Below are 20,169 nucleotides of genomic sequence, written 5' to 3' on the forward strand. Positions count from 1 at the left end.
GCGTTATGCCCCAGCCGGTCAATTATATATCTGGGGGTGCATCTGGACTCGGTCTCGATGAGAGTGTGTCTGTGTCAGGAGCGTATTCGAGATTTAATGTCAGCTCTGGACACTTTCAGCCTGGGACGGCCCGTAGCGCTGAAAGAATATCAGAGGTTCTTGGGCTGGATGGCAGCAGCCACTACGGTGTGCCACCTCGGTCTGCTCTATATGCGCCCCCTTTAGATATGGTTAAGAACGCAGGTTGGAGAGGGCTAGGAGAACGGGCCCTGCTCACACTGTGGTCACTTGCAAGTGCCTGAGCGCGCTGGAGCCATGGCGGGATCCCGATCTGTACCACCGCGGTGTCCAGCTGGGTCTGGTCACACAGCAGAAAGTTGTCATAACGGACGCATCGACTGCGGGCTGGGGAGCTCATTGTGACGGAGTACCAGCCTCAGGTCGCTGGACAGAGTCAGAGAGAACATGGTACATAAATAGCCTCGAGCGGTCTTCTTAGCCCTTCAGAACTTCATCACGCAGGTCCGAGGTCACCATGTGCTGACTTGTACGGACAACATGTCAGTGGAGTCGTATATAAACCGCCAAAGCGGGGTTCGCTCGAGAGCCCTTCACGAGCAGGCAGCACGCCTTTTGCTGTGGGCCGATTGTCACCTGCTTTCCATCCGGGCAGCACATGTCCCAGGCTGTCTGAACAGCGGCACGGATATGCTGTCGAGGAGTGGAATCCCTCACGAGGAATGGAGACTGAACCCCAGGACGGTGGAACTGATCTGGGATCAGTTTGGGAAGGCGGAGGTGGATTTGTTTGCGATGGAGGAGAACACGCATTGCCCTCTGTTTTTCTCTCTGTCTTACTCCCCTCTGGGCGGGGACGTGCTCACAATGCCGTGGCCGAATCGTTGTCATGTGGTGAATCTGGCCAATCGTGAAACAGCTGTGTGGTCATCAGAGCTCCTGCAGCTACTCTTAAGAAACTGCGGTGGCCGAATCAGCCGGCTGCTCTCGAATTGTTATCGCGGTACTTTGATGCCACACGTGACAGTCACGAGGTGCCAGCGCCATCTCAAGTCAGACAAAATTTCTAACTGGCATGCACTGCTTCAAGTCAGAATTTGATCGAGCTGCACAGCGCTGCATTAAGTCGAACACACCAGCCCCGACAAAAGGTTGCAAAACGTTTTTTAAACGGAAATGGTGATGCGTTGAACACCCTATTCTGATGACACAAGAGTTGCAACTATGGCAGCTGAGGCCATTCTTCGTGTTCTTTCTGAAGAATTTTCAGAGCCTGATGAAATCGGTATAAATACGTGTTTAATACTGCAAAATACGTTCAATGTTACAGTCACTGCCCTTGCAGAAAAAAAAAAGAACATCACAATCGAGTGAGGGGATTTGTGGAAACTATGGTTCGTAATTATTGTGATCCAACATTTGCCTCGCATTTCAAGATGAAAAGACAAATATTTCAGGTGAAGGATAATCCACTTCTTACCTCCGAGACTGTGTTATGATCTGTATGACCTTATTATTTTTATTGTGAGTAATAATTAGGTTTCTCATTATTGCTGATCACTGTTGCTGCACTATGATATTGTAATATTTACCATATAATCAGAGTATAGAAAAAGTTTATGAAAGTGTCACTCCACAATACAATAGCAATATATATAAATATGTATAGTATTTCTCTATAGCACTCACGTTCCCCTATTATCACTAATAATCACGTGATTGGGACGGGACAGGAAAAAAAATGCAGCAGGAGTGGGCGGGACCGGGAATCGTAACACTATACCCAAATTTAAACACAAATATAACCAAATAAACTACATATTTTGATAATTTGGTAATTTTGAACTTAATTGTAGTTGCCCTGGTCTTTTATGCTCTCCTTCTGTTTGCTGTGGGTGGTTAAGTGAGTGAGTTCATGACAAGATTGTTAATGGCTGGTTTATGTGCAGGACATCCACATGCTCACCTATCATTCATCAACCTCAGATATGGCTTTTCACCTGAAAGGTGTAGTAGCAACTTTACATGGCCACTCAATCTAATGTTAACCTAGAAAACTGTGCGCTATTTAAGTTTCAGTGCAAGTGTTGAAGCTGAATAGTAGCACGCTATTGCATGACAGACATGTTGTGCCTAAATAAGCACCCCTGACGCGGGAATGCGCATTTGAAGACGGTCGCCTTACAATGAAACCATATGGACAACAGCTGGTTCTTTCATTAGAATTCACATTTAATTTTGTTTTCATTATTGTCCAGATATAAATATAATTATAATGTTTTGCAGCAGGGTGAGGACTAGGCAAGCTGGCAAAGAATGAGTTGTTGAAATTCCTCCAAGCCCTGGTGAAAGAACCAGCACATGCTGGTAGGTATGTTTTGATGCTGGGATGCAGGTATGTATGTTTTGATGCTGGTTTATGCTGGTCCTTAGCTGGTTTATGCTGGTCCTATCAGCATCAAAACATACCTAACCAGCATCCCAGCATCAAAACATACCTACCAGCATATGCTGGTTTTTTCACCAGGGAGGGCAGAGACTGCAGTGCTGTTTAAATCCACTAGATGTTCTCAGCGTTTCAAATGCTGTTTGTTAGCCTACAAAAGAAGCTTGTAAGTGGCTTATGAAGGGTTCACTTGCAAAAACAGATACCTAACTCTCTTTTTAACCATTTTCAAAAATCATGTCTTTTCATTGTGCCTACCAATTAATCAAACTCAAATTAATTTGAAGCTTGGAGAAACACACCAGTGTCATATATATATTACTCAACGTATTATTATTGTTTTTACACTAAATGTTTTATTTTACAGTCAACTGCATCTGCATATTTGCATAAAAAATGTACTTGTTTAATAAATAAATTATGTTTTTTGTCATGAAATAAATGAGAAATAAATGATACTCTGTCTCCTGCTTTGTATTTTCCTTATAGCATTGTCAGATTTGTCTGTAAACATATTTTGGCATCTTTTTATAGTCTCACCCAACAGTTTTTTTTTTTTTTTTTTCTATAATTCTATAATTCTAACTTAAAATATAAAACTTAAGAGGTTAAGGTAGTTACAACAATGGTTTATAGATTTCAGCCTCTATGCAGCCATTGAGTACTACAGCCAGATAGTGGTTATTGATATTTTGGATATTTTATTACCACCATGTCACCAGATGTCACCAAAGTCACCAAAATTTTAGATTGTGGCTTGTCTGAACTTACTGAAATGATATAAGAAAAACTAAATATAACAAAAAATAAAAAAAAATATATAGGTTTCTATGTAAGTACTGGTACTTCTGATTGGGCTGAGGCTGAAATTTAGCGAGATTGTAGTAAAAGTATTTGATGGATGTATAATATGTGTCAGGAGCATTCACTCAGTATCATTATCTTATTTTTGACCGAGATGGCTTTTAGCTGGTTTTCCATCTGAACTATTCATATATATACATACATACATATATAGGATAAAATATGGCAATTTTTGAGGTAATTCTAAAAACCATAAATTGATTATAGTAATGTGACGACAAATTTAAATCCCCATTAAGACCCTGGAAATCAATAGGGGCAGACAACTGCAGCATGTTAATAGTAGAACATGGATTCAATATAGTTTACAACTATTTTGGATTACAAAACTGAAGGGCAGTATCCCATAAACATCACAAAAAAATGAAATTAGACGAAAGGCTTCAAAGTCCTTTGGTGAAGATTTAAAGTTTAGCCTAAGAATAGGCCAAGCAATTGTGTTCTGAATTTACATTTATAATCATTTAGCAGACGCTTTTATCCAAAGAGATTTACACATTAGCCTAACACACATGTTAGAACACACGTTAGCCTGACGCAAACGTCGTTTGCGAGGTTAAAAAAAAAAAAGTAGATAAAATAGACGTTAGTGTTTGCGGGTCATTTATTTCATTGTATGTCTAAATGCTGATTCTGTGATGTTATATATTTGTTATATATAATATAGATGTTATATATAAATGAATCATTTATTTTATAGATGGAGCACTGTACTACCCAAAGTGGTGAAAGGGACAGAGGAGGCTAATGATATAGCACTGCAATTGAAGAAAACATGCATTTTTAAAATGGCTATTTATTGAGTTTTCATCACTCTTGTCAGTCCATACCTGTAAAGTTAGTTTGACGCTTTGACATTCATTAGACATTCGGTTTCATACCAGTTAAACTCTTTGTGTCTGTTATGTTTTGAGCCCAAACTAAGATAGACATAAATATATGCCCATTATGTTGCACAAGGCTTAACCCTTTGAGCGGTACCACATATGGGATTCTATTTTCTGTGCCCCTGGGAGTACGGTCCCACATATGGGATTTAGAACGTTCGGTGACGTCACGCAACTGCCAAATTCAAACTGTGTTTTCGCGCGTTGGCTGGCGCTGAGCCAGAGAGAGATGCTTGTTGCGCTTGTCATATAATCACAATTGAGCAGTGTTTTCAACGACGTAATGTTTATTTTAGGTTTCAGGAATTTAAATACACATAATTACTAGTAAAACAATACATTTAGAGTTTGTAAAATACACACGGATGTCTATGGAAGCAGCAATAACAATCCATTCAAGTATAATTTGCCGACGTGTTTGATTTATATCAGATACACATAGTGTAAGTAACAATATAATTCTCTCCATTCCTTTCCCACTTCACCAGCTACTTACTTGCATGTATTTCGGGAGAAACTGGTGAATTTACGTGCTGTAAATCCGGCTGACAGAAGTCTCTGAACGGCAGCGCGAACAAACATGGCGGCACCCATCTCACGTTATAGATCACGATCCAGATCATTTATAAAGGTTTTAAAACGGCAAAATACACTAACTTACACTTATTCGTGAATCGGAATATCAGATAGTTTAAGACATGGTAAGCAAGTGTGTGAATATTTTGAATAAAAAAGGAAAAACAAAATAAAAGCGATACGTCTGTCATACAGCGCTATAGTGGCTGCAGTGTCAATCATGACGCGTTGCCATGGAAACAATAAAGTGAACGTTCTAAAATAACGGTCGCCAAAAAAAACTCACTCTGGGGGGTCCGATAGAATATTTTAAACTCACCAGTGAAAGGGTTCATATATATATAAATTAATCATATAAATTAATCAAATAATTTAACTCACCTGTGTCACGGATTACTCTTTGTCTTGCTGTCTATATACCTGTTTGCCACTGTGTAACAAGGACTTGTGAGAAGCGTGATAGATCCAGATGCGAGCTTTAATGAATACAACGTGGTCAAGACAGGCCGGGTCGATCTCCAAACGAACAGTAACACGTGGGCAATGACAAAAGCAAAATCCAAAATAAACAGGCAGAGGGTCAAAGTCCAAGTGAGCAGTCCAAAGAAGCAAAATAAACAAGGCTATGAAACTAGGCAAAACTGTGGCAAAGAAACAGAACGAAACAATGGCAAAAACAAGGCAAAACTATGACAAGAAACAAAACCATGGAAAGTAACTAACAGGGCAATGAAACAGAAGAAACGCTTAGTAGAGTCCGCACAGCAAAACAATACTTCGCAGGGTTTGTTTGGCATGGCCTGCCTTATATGGCTGCCAAACAGGAAGTAACTGTAGAAGCAGCAGAGGGAGCGGTAACAGACAGTCTATGGTTGAGGGCTCCCTCTGCTGGCGTGGCGTTACAGAATCCCCCCCTCTAGGAGTGACTCCTGGCGCTCAAAACAACAACAGTCCAGGGGGATGGGCAGGCAGCCATGGCGGGGCAGGCAGAGTAGGCAGAGCAGGAAGCCATGGTGGGGCAGGCAGAGCAGGCAGAGCAGGGAGCCCATGATTGGCCTCCTTGGTCATGACATGACAGGCAGAGAGTTCATGATAGGCCTCCTTGGCCGTGACATGATAGGCAGGGAGTTCATGATTGGCCCCTTGACATGACATGGCAGGGAGAAAGTTCAGAGGTAGCCTCCATGACTGTGACAGGATGGGCAGAGAGTTCATAGGAGGATGCCGTCCCCTTAGGAGGTTCTGCAGTCAGAGATGCCACCTCCGGGGGGATTGGCGCAGACGTATGGTCAAATGAGATCTCTGGAGTAGACTCATGAGCAGACAGGACGGTGAGTTCATAAATGGACGCCATCTCCTTAGGAGGTTCTACAGCGTGTGCTGACACCTCAGGAGGTATGGGCGCGAACTCGTGGACAGACGAGGCCTCAGGAGCAGACTCCTGGTCAGCCGAGGCTTCTGGAGTAGACTTGTGGTCAGATGAGGCCTTTGGAGCAGACTCGCAGGCAGGCGAGGCCTCTGGAGCAGACTTGTGGTCAGATAAGGCCTCTGGAGCAGATTCGTGGTCAGACGCGGTCACTGGAGTAGATCTGTGGTCAGGTGAGGCCTCTGGAGTGGCAGGCATGGCGTGAGCAGGCCCTGGAGCGGCAGGCATGGTGTGAGCAGGCCTTGGAGCAGAAGACGTGACGTGAGCAGGCCTTGGAGCAGAAGACGTGACGTGAGCAGGCCTTGGAGCAGAAGACGTGACGTGAGCAGGCCTTGGAGTGGCAGATGTTGTGCAATGAGGCTTTTGAGTGGCCGGCATAATGTGAACAGACTCTGGCTTGACAGGCATGGCATGAACAGGCTCAGGCTTGGTGGGTACTGGAGGATCACAGGGTCCCTCATCCTTGATCCACACAGTGAATGCAGAACCACCCAAAAGCAAAGCAAAGTCAATGTAATGGACCAGAGTCCAATGAGGGGTATTACGTGGCATTATGGATGATATGTCCTTATTTAAACCAAAGCGAAAAATGTCCTTCAAAACAGTTTCCTTAAAGTCCACCTGATAATATAGGTCACAGAAATCCACCACATAGTTTTCAATAGGTTGATTACCTTGACGTAGTCGAACAAGGCGATCTGCTGGGTTCATGGTTGTGTATTCCAAAAAGCCGCTGGATCTCTGGGAGGCGAAGTATTCTGTAACAAGGACTCGTGAGAAGCGTGACAGATCCAGATGCGAGCTTTAATGAATACAACGTGGTCAAGACAGGCAGGGTCGATCTCCAAACGAACAGTAACACATAGGCAATGACAAAAGCAAAATCCAAAATAAACAGGCAGAGGGTCAAAGTACAAGTGAGCAGTCCAAGGAAGCAAAATAAACAAGGCTATGAAACTAGGCAAAACTATGGCAAAGAAACAGAACGAAACAATGGCAAAAACTATGACAAGAACAAAACCATGGAAAGTAACAAAACAGGGCAATGAAACGGGAGAAATGCTTAGTAGAGTCCGCACAGCAAAACAAAACAATTGTTTGGCATGGCCTGCCTTATATGGAAGTATCTGTAGAAGCAGCAGAGGGAGCAGTAACAGACAGTCTACTCTGCCTGCCTTGACACGCTTCACGCTTCATCTCTTCCTCCGTAACAGTATCAAACAAATTGTAAAATATTCAGAATATTGTTCCCTATAATGTACAAGGCTTGGTATATGATATACAAGGCTTTTATATATGGTACTGAATCCATATATTTTTTTATACATATGTTTTTTTTTGTACATATAATCTATATGTTTTACATACTGAACTCACTTAAATTCATTAAACTTTGTCAGTTTGAGATAAAGACATCAAACAAACTGCAAAATATTCATAATATTATTTCCTATAATGCACAAAGTGTGTTATTTTTTGATTATGCCATTATTATTTTTATATTTGGTACTGAATCAATATTTTTGATGTTTCATATACTGAACTATACTGTATACTGAACCCACTTAAATTAAGTAAACTCTGCCACCGTTTGAGATAAAGGAATCAAACCAAGTGTAAAATATTTAGAATATTATTCCCCATGATGCACAAGGCTTGTTTTTTTTTATGATTTTACCTTTATTATTTTTATATATGTTACTGAAATCATACATTTTATTTATTAAATATATATATATATATATGACAGACTTAAATTCATTAATCTGTGGCACCATTACCAAAGGTATCAAACCTTATAAATGACTTATTTGTCCTGATTATTAAAATGTACAGATATATTATATACAGATATATTATTTTGCAGTTGGTTTAAATATTTTTATTTATATGGGTTCAGTACAATAGATGAAAAAAGAGCAAAATAATAATATAAAAATATGGAGTGAATTGTGTGCCGATATTCATCAGACAGATCCAGCATTTTGCAATTAAACACAATCTGCTTTGTAAGAAATAACTGAACTTTCAAACAAACGCAAAGTGATTTCGCATATACAAAACTCTATTTGACAGAAAATGCAGTGGTATGGACAAACATATGTGACCATCATCTGAAATCTGAATAAATAAGCCTTCCATCGATGTATGGTTTGTTAGGATAGGACAATATTTGGCCGAGATACAACTATTTGAATATGTGGAATCTGAGGGTGCCAAAAAATCTAAATATTGAGAAAATCGCCTTTAAAGTTGTCCAAATGAAGTTCTTAATAATGCATATTACTAATCAAAAATTAAGTTTTGATACATTTACAGTAGGAATTTTACAAAATATCTCCATGGAACATGATCTTTACTTAATTTCCTAATGATTTTTGGCATTAAAAAAAATCAATAATTTTGACCCATACAATGTATTTTTGGCTATTGCTACAAATATAACCCTGCGACTTAAGACTGGTTTTGTGGTCCGGGGTCACATAAGTATTGTGTATTACAACTGTGAGACTCAGTTGCCTTCTTCTGAGGAAACTTGGCTTGATTTTCTCACAAATGCGTGCAGGCAGATTTTCTCACAAATGCAACTGAGCAACTTCCTTTCCCAAAAACAGCAAATGGTGCTGTCGGTCAATTTACGCTAGTCTTACTGAGACCCAAAACACCCATTAACCTTTTCAGGATATACAGCAGACCAACATGAGTGCGGAGCAGGTGAGTTTCTGACTTATTATGTCTAAAATTAACCATTGAGATGTTTTCACAAAGCGACCCTATGCTACAAAGTCAGTGAAATTCACAATAAGTGCTGTAAAGTTGTTAACATGATTGATTAGTTCAGAAATCAGTAGTGACATGGCTAAACCTTTAACTATGCAGTCTTTTTCTATAAAAACTGATCTATTCTCCGTACTTTTTATCCTCTGTTGGATGAAGGGGTATAATAACAATCTATCATGTCACAATATATTGTAATACAAAAATACAAATGTATTGTGGATAGCGACAACTGTGTACCAAAGATTTATTGTCATTCTGCTATATATGTTGAGACATAGCCTGCAGTGGAGAGAAATATAGTATAAAGTATAAGTATAAAACTACACATAGACAAGCTAGTAGGCTAATCTAATTATACAAATAGGCTACAATAATCAAACTAGTTTAAGTTCAGGTGAGCTTTATTGTGATTCAACTATGTAAATGTATCAAAATATAATATAAATTAATAAATAACATGGTATTTGTAGTAAAGCTGCCATTATAGAAATGGTAACCTGCAAAAAAAACATGGTTACCACACTTTTACTATAGTAAAACCAACTTTAATTTTCAGAAGGGATATCATAGTTTATTATATTTATATTTATATTTACATATAGCATAGTTTATATACACGCCTTGTACCACAATTAAAATGGCCTGTAAGGAGATATTTCATATTTCAACCAATATTTTACTCTAAATACAGATTTTAGTCTCACAATAGCCTGTTTGGAAAAATTAATCTAAAAATATGTAGCTTTTTATATATATCCAAGCAACATTTTAACTCTCATGAAGTTAATAACAGTGGTGGACTAAGTGCACAAATCAAGTACTTGAGTAAAAGTACAGATACGTATAATAAAATATTATTCCAGCAGAAGTAAAAGTGCTCCTTTTTCAATTTTACTTGATTGAAAGTACAAAAGTACCTGATTTTTTATCTACTTAAATAAAAATCCTCGTATTCCATCTTTCTATATGTTGCCAAAGATACACAAGAATTTAGAGACTCCACCAGGTAGGCCTATAATCAGTGGAAATGCCTCGTTGACAGAGCCGGCATCACAGTATGTGGACTTTTTTATAAAACCTTATGTATTTATGCTTCCCTCTTATATTTAAGATAGTACTCATGTGTTGAATAAGATTAATGAGATAAAAAAAATGTGAGTGAATCACTGTTGGTAACTATGGACATTGAATCGTTGTATACTAACATTGATCATGCAGAGGGAATTGAGGCCGTAAAACATTGTTTGAGCGATAGAGCTCCTGAAAGTTTGCCACCTTCTTCTTTCATGGTAGAATTGATTGAGTGGACTCTTAAGAACAATGTGTTTTTATTTCAAGATGTTTTTTATAAACAAGTAAACGGTACAGCTATGGGTGCTTGTTTTGCTCCTAATTATGCTAACCTGTTTCTGGGATTGTGGGAAGAAAGATATATTTTTTCAACTCATAATTACTTTTTGGATAAAATTGTTCTCTGGGGTAGATACATTGATGATGTCTTGTTGATTTGGTCTGGTTCGGAGTCTGAATTACACTTGTTTCATGAATATATTAATGGTACAAATTGTAATTAAAATTAAGTTTGGAGTACTCTGGGTCAGAAATTAATTTTCTGGATTTAAAAATAATTAAAGATAATTGCGTACCTCGATTTTTAGGAAAATAACGGATCGAAATACCAGTTTAACAGTTTTCATCCACCTTGGTTGATTGAGAATATTCCTCATGGCCAGTTCCAACGATTGAAATGTATTTGTAACTCAGAAAGTGATTTTGAATTTCAAGCACAGGATATGACTAGTAGATTTTGACAAAGAGGCTATGATCCAAAAGTTTTAAAAAGTTCCACAGAAAGAGTTAAATCTATGGATAGGAAACAATTATTGAGTAAGAATAAGCAACAATGTTCCAATACCATTTTTAATCGAGTTTCTTTTTCGACAACTTATAGTCGTGAGGCAACACAAATTAAACGTATTATAAATTCTAATTGGGACATCATAGAAAGTGACAGTGCTCTTGGAACAATTTTTCCAGAAAAACCTTTGATTAGTTATCGGCATCCGCCAACTGTAAGAAATAAGGTATTACGTAGTTATCTTCTGGCCCCTGAAAATAAAACATGGCTTGGTTCTCTAACTGGTCATATAAACATTGTGACAATATGGTGAGAACGAATAATTTTACTGATGTAGTTTCTGGTAAAGTTTATCCAACTGAGTCCTTCATTAATTGTAATTCTTCGCATGTAATATATAGGTTAGAATGTGAGTGTGGACATTTTTATATAGGTCAAACAAAAAGAAAACTATGTTTAAGAGTGTCTGAACATAAATACGCTATTCGCTCAAAAAATATGTTATATCCTATGGCAAGACATTACAGTGAAACTGGTCATGCTAGTGAGAGCTCTTTTAAGGTGATTGGAATTGAATCTATCCCATGTTCAATAAGAGGGGGAGATAGATTGAAACGACTTTTACAACGAGAAACTTTCTGGATTTATACACTTAAGGGGACTAAGCCTCCTGGAGGTAATGAAGAAATAATTTTTTTACCTTTTTTGTAATTATTTTTGGTATTTGTACTGTTACATATATGTAGATTTTTATATTTGTAAATACCATTACTTATTGTTGTATGATTAGATTTGATGCCGGGGGTTTTTTTATTTTTATTTTTTTTTGCAAGGAGGAAAGCTCTAGCCACTCCTATTGATTAACCATCTGCTTGTGATTGCCTACTGATTGTTTAAGAATACTTGTTTGAACTTTTGATGTGTATCCTGAAGAAGGCTGTGTAGCCAAAATCTACACTTTTAATTGTTTTAATGATTTAGCTCAGTCCACTAAAGGATTTTTTTATACACGGGTGCCTTGGAATATTTCGTCTTTCAGCTGATATTTAAGTATATCTTTAGTTGGACTTCAGTACTACTTCTGCACAATTAAAGTGCATTAAGTAAAACTTTAATTGTTCCAATTTAGCAGACATTAAATATACCAGTTTAGTGTACTAAACAATTGCAGGGTGTTTGTATTAAGTATATAAGATGTAAATATTTTTATGTATGAAATACATGTATTGTAAATACATTTTAGCATATTTATTTTGGCACAATAGAAAAACAGTTGTTAAAAAAAAACATTCTTTGTGTAGAATATGTACAGTAATGTAACACCCTTGAAGGTTTATACCGTCTGGCAGCAAGACACATGATTGCAATTAAGTGCATTCTGTAGAATATCAAAGTGAATCAGACAATTTAAGATTAGATCAGAAAGGTGTCATAAAAAAACAAAACAAAAAGAAGGCCCAACAACATGAATGACTGCAAGTCAGATATGCTTTGAACAGTTTGCAGCATTAAAACAAAAGAACACTTGATAATTCCAGCTCAGGAAGGGGACTGTCAAATTTGAGGCAAGTAACCAACATTAATGGTCAAAGAGATAACACATCATGACAATCACAAATAAGCTACAAGGATAACTACTAATTAAAGAATTCCTCAGATTGACTTACCCCACCTAAGACAGAGACCTTTTGACTTTTTGTTTCTCAAGGAACACATCCTCACATTCACAGAATGACAGAGACTGTCTTTTACATATGTAGATACACCAAATTGATGCTAAATGATTATCTGTTCATTGCATAACTCAATATCATGTATATAACCCACACATTTGACAATCATGTTTTAATCGCTCACTGTCAATATCATTTTCAATAATATTAAATAGTTTATATGCTTATATTCGTGTTTTGTGTGTGTGTGTGTGTTTAAAAATTTCTCCTTAAAACAATTCTAACAGTCAATTCTTTGTAAAACATATTATATTCTTGTTATAGAAGTCATATTTAAATTATACTCTGCAAGAGCAGGAAAATTCAGACCATGTGACTAATAAGATAAATTGATGTACTGGGAGGAGAAACATAGCAACACCATGAGCTAAGATAATGTCTAATTGTTCAAGACACCATTTGGGATGTGTTCAACAGTGACCCTACCTAAAGGGGTTGTCGGATGCCCTTTTTCCACCAGTTGATATAATTCTTAATTCTTAAGTCTATTACATGCTTTGGTTAAAAATTTTCGTTGGTAGTGTAAAAAACATCCTTTTTAGCTTGTCAAAATCAGCAACCCATTTTATTGTATGTTCCTTTAAATGCTAATGAGCTCTGCTCACTCTGCCCCTCTCTTCCATGGGGTGACTAGACATCTGTATGCTTTAGCCTCAAAACTTCCTAACTAGGACGTTATTAGGAAAGGTGTTTGCAAAGATTCATAAAAAAATCTTTATACTCACTTCTGCTGTAAGTAAAGCTGGATCACCAATGATTCACACGACCATAGATGCATTTAGGCAGATCAGGAGGCACATTCCCTTCACAAACAAACATAATCCACTGTGTCTTTATCCGCTCAGATGCTAAGAGAAAATGAAAGTTTATAGCTAGGATATAAACACTGATGTCTGTGGTAGCGATCAAAATAGAGCAAGTCATCTTTTGAAAGTAACTTGGGTCTCATTTATAAATGCTGCATACACACAAAATGGGCATGAAGTATGCATACGCAATTTTCCACGCACATATTGGGATTTAAAAAAAAATAAACTTGGGTAAATATGTACGAATCGTATAAACGTTCTATACCATGCGTACAAAATCTTCTGGGGTGAGAAAAGTAATGAAGTAAGCAATTTTAAACTCAGTTTTAATTGCGATATGCATTTACATTAAATAATTCCACCCTCATTAATGGAGATAAGCACTGAAATTACATGAAGTCATTAAAAAAAATGTATGAACTTAGACATTTGTAGTGTATGAGCTTGATCACTTTACCTGTGGCATGCTATGTTTTAATGACAGCGAGTAGTGTTATAGGTGCACAATTCATATTTAAACTAAACTGCAGTTCTCATGATATGAGAACATATTTTTAGTCAAAACAATGCTTAATGATGCGCACTTATTTCGATATTACACCGAACACGCTAGATTTGGTGGTTGAGCGGTCCATTGTCCGGTTTGAATAGGACCAATGATAATAGCTTGCTATACAACCGCAGTTGCACAGAGGTGTTTATGTCATGTGAAGGCATCTCCACAATATCATGAAAAATACCACTGTATTTAAAGGATACAACATGAAGAAAACTGTCATGAATCTGGCCGGTGACCTTCGGTCCGCTCACCACCAGACGTCACCCTTGCACATTAACATTACTCTGACTGTTGCCCCACACCCCAGACTACATTCCCCATCAGCCTTTGCGCTGATCATCTGCAGCCAATCAGAGACCCTATATAAGCCTTGGACTTACCCTCGTATCTCGCCGAGTATTGAAGTTGTATGTGGTTGTTTCGCGTGAGTTTCCCTAGTTCCCTGTATTCCTGGTTTCCTGAGTTTAGCTTTCTAGCCTGGTCTTCTCGTTTTGTCTGTCTCGCCGCCTGCCTTGTGGACCTCTCCCTCGTGTAACGGATTACCCCATTTCCTTGCCCCCTGGATTATGTTCACCATTCATCGACCCTCGCCTGCTGCACGGACTATCCCCACGTCTTGTCTACGCTGTACCTGTCTGCCATTGTTCCGACCCTGCCTGTTTTTCCACTATGTCTCAGTCACGCTACAATGAAAGCTTGCATTTTGATTCGCTCACCTCACGTCTCCCTCACTCCGTTACAAAAACTGTAAAATTTGCACATTTTTAAAACATTTTCAGTAATGCGCTGAGTCAGACAAATTTAAGCTCCATATGTGGTGATTTCGGGGGAGGAGACGCACTTACACACAATCTTTCCCTGACTGGGATTTATAAAGGGATTTTTGCGCAGGTTCTGGCATATGGTTGTATAAATCTGAAAACATTTGTGCGCACACAAAAACTGTTTTGTGTGTACATACACTTTTAGAATGAAAACTATGCAGAGTTTTATAAATGAGACCCCAGGACATGACAAACATCAGTACGTGTCAGCTGTTGTGTTTCTGTAATCATTTAAAGGTGACATATCAACCAGACCAACCACCTTTTCTGTGTTTAAGTGCTATAGTTAGGTCCCCGGTGGATCTACCAACCCAGAAAACATGAAAAAAATTTTGGTAAGCATTTCTCTGCAAGCTTGTGAAAAAAAAAACCTCTTAGATATTGCTCCCCTGTGATTTAGAAAGGGCACCCAATTATAATATTACCGCCCCTTAATCTGCACGTTTCCACCCACAGTGCCGTCATTCTATTGTTGACACCTGAGACTTGTATTACATCTTGTATAAAGGGATATAATAGGTCTCCTTACAATGACTGGCAACAGCTTTAAAATGAAACTGTATGTTCTAGGAACTCAAGACATTAACTTCAGTAGAAGGTATTACACAGACTTTACTATTCTAAGACAAAGCTTAGCGAATTCTACCCTTCCGTCTCCCCCCATATGTGATTAGTGTAAAGTTGCCGAGGGTACCCTGGCACATTTTTTCTGGTTCTGTGTACAAATTCAGAGGTTTTGGCTAGAAATATTCCAGTTCTTTATCATGGTTTATAACTGAGTTTTACTCCTCGACCCAATGATACCATTTTTTGGTTGGTCATATTTGCTTGAGTCTCTCAGCACAAAGGTATGTGGAAGAAAAATGGTAGGCCTCTCTTTTTTGACTGGTTAACTGGACTTCCTTCTACTTTACATCTGGAAAGAATCAGACAGAACCATTTCTGGGAACTCTGAAAAATTTGACAAAATGTTGGAACCAGTTTTGCTTTTCTGTTGAGCTACAAAGACTAATGTATTCAAATATTTTATTTTTTAAAACTATTATAATTACTCCTTGTAGGATATGTTGGTTTTGTCATGCTCCTTTTTTGTCTTATTTTTGTGCTTCATTTTACATATTGCACAGATTGTTGTTATATGAATATTTTTAATAAATATAATAATATAGAATATTTAAATAAATATAAATAAATATAAATAATGGAACTGAGGGGTTGAAAACCAATAAAGACATTGTACTTCTGTTACAACACCCTCTTTAGAGTCATTTGTCATTCCAGAAGGTGCCGATAGTAATTAGTCATCTGACTGGTCAGTTTGAATCTCTTAGATATGGGGTTAAGTTACATGGTCAAACATGGGGTAAAGAAAACTCTTGCTCTTGTCTATTCGGTTCTTTGGCTCTTCGCTTGGGACTTTTCTCTTCTTCGCTACATGAGCCATAGGTGAGACTCAAGTCCTGAACAAGCTATGTCTTAATGTCTTAAGCTAAACAATCTTTCTATTGCTATGTCCCATTCTCTTTCAGATAACTTTCTACATACATGCTGGGTGCATTTAACTGTATATGTTTTAATTGCACACTTGACTCTGTTTTTTTTTCCTCTAGGTGTTTAACACAGTTATTTGTTGCAAAAGAAAGCAGAATCAAATGAGGTCAGGGGCCCATTCTTTGTATGTGGATTAATTTGGATCTTATTCTATTATTTTTATATTATTTGGTGTCTTTTTATTCATTTTGTTTTGTTTTGCTGAACTTTTTTTTGGTGTTGCATTACTTCATTGTACAACCAAAAGGGGACGAGGGGTGTTCCTCTCTCCCCGTTTGATTCAACGTTGTTTTATTTCTAGTATGTCCTTGTTCATGTGAATCTGATTTAGCTAGGAGTATTTAGTCATCCTTTTTGTTTATGCTATTGGCTTTGGAGTGTGATGTACTAGATCAATGGCCTCTGGATTTATTTATTTTTGTTTTCTTTCTTTGAGAGAGATTGTTGTTGTTATATAATAATTGTTGTTCTTGTGTTATGTTGAGTTGAATTTGTTTGTGTATTACATTCACACTCATTTCTAGGCTAAATTGTTTGAGTTTTTTTTTTTCAAGAGCTGAGGATAGGGTGGAGGGGGTCATGTTTCCGGCCATTGTCTTGTACAATAATAAACCAGTTTCCTCTGGTTAGGTAAAAGCCTGTAGCTTACACAAAGTGGAGTTCAGCATAAAATATAACACTGCTATATACAGTCCTTTCAATAGAAAGAGATGTAGTCCTCACTTGACTTACATGTCAGCTTTATTACACCCTTTTTTATGTACATACCAAAAAAACACAAAAATAAAACACACAGATTTAATTGCTTTTTTACGCAGATGAAATTTCCCTTAGAAAATTAATAGTTTTATAGTATCAAATATGTTGTCTAAAATATTTATATAAAAGTTTGAAAACATGATTACAGAACATTAGAGAGAAACATTACAATCTTGTTATTCCTGTGTCATATTTGATAACATTTCTTGAGTGTTTCGTGATTAAGTTAGTATTTTAGGCTTACTTACATTAAAAAGGAAGTTCTTTTGTGCTCCACACCAGAAGACTTGTTTTGATCAAAAAGTTCGGCTGTTAGACAAGTTCTCAAAATGCCATTGGTTTCCCATGTCAAATCCCACATCAGCAAACAATAAAGAAAGTTTGATGACCAGTTTTTCAAAATGGGGGAAAAAAAACAACTTACAGTCAAGTGGAAAAACTGCATGTACAATAATCTGCTTTCACTTTCAGCAGTTTTGTCAGCAAGGTTGCCAAATCTGGAAAAAACACCTTATGATCGGCATAGTTTAGTTTTGCTTGTGACAGTGACTAAAGACTGTTTTGATCAAATTTCTGGTAACATTTTATTATAATGATCAGGTATAACATTTAAAAGTGTTTGTTAATGATTAACTAATCATTTGAACATTAATATACATTTGTAGATGATTAATAAGTGAAATGTTAACATGCCGCAAATGTTTTAAGTCATCCAAAAATGTTTTTGTAAGTCATGAAATAATCATGTCACTAGTAAATAATTAATTATTTTATATTCTAAAAGATCACTTATTTTAACAAATTTTTTTTTTCTAGCATTTTATCATGAAGCTTTAAGATGTTGGAACTGATTAAAAATCATTTGAATATATATATATATATATATATATATATATATATATATATATAGTCATGAATCTGGTCGGTGACCTGCTGTCCGCTCACCACCAGATGTCGCTCTCTTCCTGTCATGACTCTCTGACTGTTGCACTTCACCCCAAGACTACATTCCCTGTCATCCAGCGTGCTGATTGGGTCAGCACCTGTGACCAATCAGCGGCGCTATAAAAGCCCCGGACTTTCCCTCTGTATCTCACAGAGTATTGTTGGTTATTGTAGTTTCCTAGTTTCCTAGTTTCCTAGTTCCCTAGTTCCCTTGTTCCCTAGTTTCTGAGTTCCTAGTTCCCTGTGTTTAGTTCCCTCGCCTGGCTATCTCGTCTCGTCTGTCTCGCCGCCTGCCTTCTGGACTATTGCTTGTTTTCATGGATTATTCCCTCGTCTTGTTCCATTTACGGATTACGTTCGCCACGTATCGACCCACACCTGCTTCACGGACTTCTTTTTTGTGCCTAGCCCCAACATACCTGTTTGCTGTTGTTTTGACCCTGCCTGTTCAACCATGTTTTTGTCTAGTCTATTAAATAAAAGCTCGCAAATGGATCCGCTCGCCTCTCGTCTCACTCACTCCGTTACATATATATACAGGTGCATCTTAAAAAATTAGAATATCATGAAAAAGTTAGTTTTTTTTATTTTAACTTATTTTAAAAACAGAAACTTTCATATATTCTAAATTCATTACAATATAAAGTAAAATATTTCTAAAGTTTTTTTGTTTTAATGTTGATGATTAGAGCATACAGCTCATGAAAGTCAAAAATCCAGTATCTCAAAATATTAGAATATTAAAAACAATTTAAAAAAAAAACGTTTTTTTAGAGTATGTTCATTTATGCACTCAATACTTGGTCAGGAGCACATATTACAACAAATGACTTGCTCCTAGCACAAATTATAGCATCAGTGAAGTGTGACATGTAAGTGATCAGCCTGTGGCACTGCTGAGGCACTACTAACACCGGTTTCACACTGCATGCGTAAGCAGGATGTAAGCAGCGCGTATTTCTTTCGGCGCCCATGTTAACGAATGAGAGCATTCACACCGCCCACAGTGGCAGCGCGGCAGCGCCTAGCAGGAGCAGAGCAGAAGTGTCAGTGCAGCGATCATTTCGGCCCCGAGTCTATTTTTTCTGCACCACTTACGCTCGCTTTCAGTGGCAATGTATTGACTTGGCCAAAATACACAGGAAAAAGTAGCAGTTTTACCCCAAAAAGTACACTGATGATATCTACCGTGTTGTAAACACAGTATTAAAATATTTTTTTCCCAAACTTCCAAAACAAGTTTAATAAATTTATACTGTTTTTTTCTGACATTACTGATTAATTGTAATTATTAAGGTATAACTTAAGAACGACATAGCGTTAAGAAACACAGCTCAGTTCATATAATCGTTCTAAATGCGTTTGTGTCCTACAAATTATTACACATATAATACCATTATTAAAATATATGTTGCTATACAGTAACAATAATCAAATTTTGATCTGTATTATGAATTTATAGGTTATAGTAAGTTAAAGATACCTGAAGCAGCTGAATTTGGCTGTTTAAGTGCTGGTTTAATAGAAATAATTTTAATAATCATGAAAACTCAATCTTGATGTGCACAAGACATAATGATCACTGCATATAGTATAAACCTAAACCTAACCACCTAGAAGACTTTACATGTAGGAGAGGGGGCAGGAAGAGGAAGTAGTGTTTTATGGTATGGAGTGTAAAGCAAGTTTGACAGTAAAAAGAAATGTAAGCAATTTTATTGGAATGTTGTGAAATCATATGGAAGTGTATGAGTGAACCTGTAAGATATAAGTATTATGAATATTAGTAGTAGTAGTAGTAGTATCATTATTATTATTTTATTTATTTATTAGATTTTTTTAAAGTTCTACAAATTAGTAAGATTTGTCCATAACACTGTGAAGCAACAACTGCCACTCCTCATTTAAGTCAAGAAAAAAAAATTCTAGGCATGGGGTAATCTGCTTACGGACTGATGTCATTCAAAACATGATATGTGGTGAAAAAGTGCAATCGGAGATACTCTCTGGAAACATTTTTTATTATGCTGGTGGAAAGTTTCATGAGGAACTATGTTAAATGGTCTAAATTTAATCAATCTCCTGTGGAATGTACAGAACCAAAAAAATGTTCGTCCACTCATTATATTCGGT

At 37.2% G+C, this 20,169-nt stretch overlaps 1 protein-coding gene across 1 annotated transcript in view; it reads right to left on the reverse strand.

Moving 5' to 3' along the window:
- The window catches only part of LOC127161394 (NLR family CARD domain-containing protein 3), a gene marked incomplete at its 3' end in the record, with an annotated part of 31,866 nt that extends 14,350 nt beyond the window's left edge, over nucleotides 1-17,516 (reverse strand). Inside the window, exons 1-2 of the mRNA XM_051104160.1 lie at nucleotides 17,340-17,516; nucleotides 13,315-13,437 (exon numbers count right to left, since the gene is read on the reverse strand). The remainder of the gene's footprint in view (nucleotides 1-13,314; nucleotides 13,438-17,339) is intronic.
- Nucleotides 17,517-20,169: the final 2,653 nt, after the last annotated feature.

This window comes from Labeo rohita, unplaced genomic scaffold (genome assembly GCF_022985175.1).
Source record: "Labeo rohita strain BAU-BD-2019 unplaced genomic scaffold, IGBB_LRoh.1.0 scaffold_634, whole genome shotgun sequence".
Lineage (NCBI taxonomy): Eukaryota > Metazoa > Chordata > Actinopteri > Cypriniformes > Cyprinidae > Labeo > Labeo rohita.